The sequence below is a fragment of the Durio zibethinus genome, chromosome 3 (genome assembly GCF_047325235.1).
Source record: "Durio zibethinus cultivar Kanyao isolate XHJ-2024 chromosome 3, ASM4732523v1, whole genome shotgun sequence".
Lineage (NCBI taxonomy): Eukaryota > Viridiplantae > Streptophyta > Magnoliopsida > Malvales > Malvaceae > Durio > Durio zibethinus.
Genome location: NC_143164.1, coordinates 35,614,094 through 35,619,493, shown reverse-complemented (window position 1 = coordinate 35,619,493; position 5,400 = coordinate 35,614,094). Strand labels below are relative to the sequence as shown.

At 29.5% G+C, this 5,400-nt stretch overlaps 1 pseudogene; it reads right to left on the bottom strand.

Annotated features, from left to right (window-relative positions):
• Nucleotides 1–2,837: 2,837 nt before the first annotated feature.
• On the bottom strand, nt 2,838–4,828 carry LOC111283902 (scarecrow-like protein 23 pseudogene; annotated as a pseudogene).
• Nucleotides 4,829–5,400: the final 572 nt, after the last annotated feature.

The following is a 5,400-nucleotide window of genomic DNA, read 5'->3' as shown; positions in this document are numbered from 1 at the left end:
TTTTAGATATTAATAATTTTAATATATTTTCATAATAAATAATTTTTAATATTTTAATAGTTAAATTAATATTATTTGAAAAAAATAGATTTTTTAACAACCAAACAACGAAGAATATTTTCATTAACTCATCCAAAAAATAAAAAATATTTTTCAATTCAAAAAATATAATTATTTTTCAAAAATCATTTTTTACGAAACAAATGAATCCTTATATAAAAATTAACTTCTAAGATTATTTATATTTTATTCATACACAAAAACATACATATAAAATATACACATGCATGTAAATTCATACATACATTAGGTGCTATTCGCGTATTACTATAGGTCAATGTTTTTTTTTTTGTCATTTTTATTCATCAAGTGTTTTTATTGCAAAATTTACTTAATTAAAAAAAATACAAAATGTCAAAAAAATCAAATAAGAGTGACACATAAGAACCTCAATTGGTCTTATTTTCTTACAAAATATATTTAATAAAAATAAAAACACAAAAAACAAATAAACAAATGAAATTGTGACGTAGACACCTTCGTTAACATTATTGTTTTATAAAATTTATCTAATTTAAAAATAATACAAAAAAACCCCATATCTAACCATATTCAATTAAAACCCATCATATATGAATTATTTTACTATCTTTATTCATCGGTTCAGTTTGTTGTAAAATTTATATAATTAAAAATACAAAACAAAACTAAATTGCAGTGTCACATGGATCCTTCTATGAGTATTATCATATATTTTATTTAAATTAAAAACAAAAAATCAAAGACTAAAAAAAGGTTGGAAAAAAAAAAGTAAAAAGAAGAAACATAATGTAATATGCTAACACCTCGAATCAGAGTCAAATAAAAATTAAAATAAGTAAAATTTATATAGTTGATGCATGGATTACATTTTAATTATATATAAATATAGTATTTTTATTAAATTAATATATTAAATAATAACATTATCAATATAATACATATATATACATATAAAATTAAATAAATAATTTAAAATATAATTTTATAAATATACTCAAGACTAGATGGAATATCCTAAACTCGCCTCCAATTTAATCTCAATTTAAAAAAAAAATCTTGATTTAATCTCAAATTTTTTAAAAATCTACTAATCGGAATTCATGGGATATTTGTTATTTTATCTTTCATTCATCTATTAATTTTTTTTTTTTTAAATCTATATAATTAAAATAGTAAAAAACATAAAAAATAAAGGAAGTAAAAAAATTGCAAAATGAAGATTTATTAAATTAAGATATTAAGTAATAATTTTATTAATATAATACTAGGTGAAACACCCTAAACTTATTTCTGACCTAATCACGATTTGAAAAAAAAACTCTCGAGCTTATCAAAATTTTAAAAAAAGCACCTATTGAATCCAAATGAATTGAAATTCATCAAAAATTGATTATTTTGTCATCAATACCTCCATTAATACTTTTCTTTAAAAACATTTATTTACCAACTTATTATATTACAAAATTTATTTAATTATAAAAAATGAAAATGAAAAAATGAAAAACAAAAAAAAAAGTAAAATAAGACATCAGGTGTATATATCTGTTGGCTTTTATTTTTTAAAAAAATTGATCTTATCAAGAAAAGAAAAATAAAAAAGATAAAAGCAATAAAAAATTTTCTTTATCCTTAAAAAATAAAATAAAAATATGTACCAAATAAATAAAAAAACTAAAATTAAAACATTAAATATATATATTTTTTATGGGTAATTATGGTACAATGGAAAGTGCGATAAAACTTGCATGAAGTTGTATAAATGGAGTTCGTGAAGTTTTTTAATAAAAGTAAATAAATAAAAATTTTGATAAAAAATTAGAATTGATAAAATTTATTGTGAAAATCAATAATATGTAAAAAAATTATAAAAAATATTATTTATAATTTAAATTTGATCGATACTTATTTAACGATAAAAATTTTATCAATATTTTTTAAAAAAATATCTATTTAATAAATATATCAAAACTTTTTTAAAAAATTTTTAAATTTTGTTAGTTTGATTTATGTGATGAGATCCTTCAATCTATCATTTTCAATTTTAATTTTTATTTATTTAATAAAAAATTTCACGAAAAAAATATTTTTAAAGTGAAAGTGGTATGCTTTGTGTTGGTTGACTAATACTCTTTTATCGGAAAAGGAGGGTATAAGGCAGAGAGGGGATGTTTTTTCCTCAAATCTGAAATACCAAAGTCCAAAACCCCATCTTCCGCTAAATGCTTCATCGTCTTGTGCTTTCTTCACACCCTATAATTAATGCATCTGGGCCTCCCTTTCGTCCATTTTATCAAACATGCATGCATTTCACAACCCCTCGACGAGGAGAATCCTAAGCTGATCAATAATTGAAAGGACAAGTAGCTGATGTCCAATGTATCCTAGCTAGTAATTACCTAACTACACTTGCATGAATAATACTGGCATTAAAAACTACAGCTGGACCTTTAATGTTTATTGGAATTTCAAGTGGATTCTAATCATTTTGTGTTGTGATCCGGTAAAGACTGGAAGACTAATTTTCTCCATGTTGATTCATGCATAATGACAATTTTTGAGTTATTACTTCAAGAATTTTACTAATTATAATCACTTTCGACATTGATAATTATCAGCTTGCCTAAAACCTATTAAGGATTCAATTAGCAGCATGATGAGAGAATTTTCACCGCATCGTAATGTCATTTTATGATTGAATCCTTAAGGATTCAGAATATCTGGAAAGATTGAACTATGGAACAAGGATGAGGAAATTACATGTAGTGTATATTATAATTACGAAAGTTTCACAGTAGTCAAAAAGAGAGAGGAGGGAAAAAAATTTAGGGGGAAAGACATCAGAAATTATCTAGAGGCATGTGATGTCCAAGCAGAAGCAGTAAACAAGCCAGTATCTTTCCATCCAAGCCTAAGTGTTCCATCTCCTTGTACAAGGCTATACCCATGAGCAGGAGGGAACATGTTCAATATTAGTTGTGCCTGAGCCATGGAGTTGCTGCTCATTGGCACCTGAACAAAGCAACTCCTTGCAAGCTCACTTCTCCAATGCGTGAATTTGTCCTCCCCACTTCTTGCAGGGCCTCCTATTGCCAATATATTGTTGATTTCCCTATACAAAAGGCATTGCTCGATGTGATGCCTGCTAGGGTCATCGGCTGGCAAATATGCTTCAAGTGAATCAAACATGGTGGAATAATAGTGGAGAGAGCCCACAAAACGGTCCAAGAATGATCCACCATGGGAAAGATCTTGCTCAACTAATGTGATCACTCGTGGGGCCAATTGTTCCAAAAGTCTCAGTGTCTTCCAATCGGGTCCCGTGGCATCATAGAGTGAATGCTGTAGCCAGTGAATAGCTAGTGTCTCTCCCCTTTGGACTTGTACCATTGTAATGTCAATTTCTCCAAATTTCGTTGCAATTGGGTGGAATTCAAATGACATTCCAAGACGTTTAGCAAAATTGGAAAGTTGTTTTCCTGTCTCCACCACAAGCTCCATTGAACTGCCCATGCCGGTCATCCTCACGTGCGGAGGCCCTTCAATACGCGTGGCAAGGATATGAAATAGGGCCGGCCATTGCAAGCCTTGCATGATATCAAGGTCAATGATGTGAACCCTATCGCGTCGATGGAATGCCTCAAGGATGGCTTGGTTGGAGGTGAAGTGAGCGAATTTGATAAAGGGAGAGACATTGTTGAAGGCTTGGAAGGCGCAATGAACGCTGTTATAGTTTATCAAAGGAGAGCAAATCCCTAAACATGAGTTAATAACCCTACTAGACATGGCCTTGGCAAAATATGCGACAACCCTTTCAGCACAAGAAAGTGCATAAGGAGAAGCCATCTGGGTCAGTTCAAGCAACATTCTGTGAGCTTCCCCGAGATTGTCAACAGAGATAGCGACAGCACACTCCAAAAGAAGGGCTATCAAGCTTAAACCTTGTTCGGCATTCCCTCCATTTTCCCAAACATTATTTGTTTGGTTTCCAAGCTCGTTACCCCATTGAAGCTCTTCACCGCAGCTGCCATCCAAAAAACTTCCTCTTACTGTTTTCCTTGGCCTAAAATCACCCAGCATCGATGTTGCAAAATTATCCTCGCATACCATTGATATGTCAGCTTGCAAGCTACTGCTATGATCAGTTCGGGTCTCAACAGATGGCAAGTCATCAATGAGCTGCTTGGTGACTTGTTCAACCCATTCAGACAGCTCATTTCTCTCCAAGTTTATGCATCGATTTTCAACTGTTTGCCTCGGGATGGAGCTGACAGAAGTCAAAGTACTACTTGTTGTCGGAAACCCAACAGAGGCAAAGTCCCATATTGGTTCAAGATGAGGCTGGATCTTATCTAGAGTCGCATGAACCACTTCAAATCCTCCTTTCATCATTGAAAGTCCTACAAAGATGGAGCAAGGAAAAAAAAGAGAAAATCAGAGAGAAAATAGTTGTGGGAGGGTGTTAAGGAAAGCTGGAGACCATTTTTAAAGGGGAAACCGTGGGCAAGGATGAGCAAAGAAGTGACCAAAGAAATGGTAAAATTTTGGGAGTTGTTTAATGCAACAGCGCGGCCGGCATAGCCAGACACATAGATAAAGATAAGAAGCTAAAGGCCAAGAAACGTCATTTTGGTAGTGATTTTCCCATTATTAACTTTCTTTACATTTTTAAGAAAGTATATATTGAAGCCATGAAAGCATTCATGTTAAATTTGTAGCCATATGAAAGATAAATAGAGCCTAGAGCTTCATAAGTAGGAGGGTGGAATTTGCTTATATTGGTTCATGTGATAAAAAATTGTATTTATTTTTTTATTATTTGAGTATGAATTTATTTGAAAATTATATCAAAGTAATTTTTTATGAACTATTTATATTCGATATAAATAAATATGTTTAAATCGATTCAAAAAAAGAAAATATTATTTAATAAAAAAATTACCAATAATATAAAAATATGAAAAAAAAAAAAAAAAAAAAACTGTAAATCATGGCTCATGTGTTAATATGTAAACTAAGTTACAATGACTAAGTTATATTATTTTAGGTTTATAGCTATTTATTTGTAAATATTACAAGAAATTCAAGTTCAAAAATTTTTTTTTTCATACAGTTGAAAAGGAAAATCCTTCCGTCTGCAGGAATTTTTTTATATACCATAGATTTCATTTTTAACCTACTGCTATACATACTACAAAGTATAGAAATGAAAAAAAAAAAATTCTTCTAAACAAACCATTTACATACATCTTCAAGTAGTATTATAAATTCAATATTTGAGAGATTAATCTTAACTCAGTACTTAAACCATAATTAATCTATTTTATTTTTGGCAAAATTGTTTTTACCAATTTTTTATTA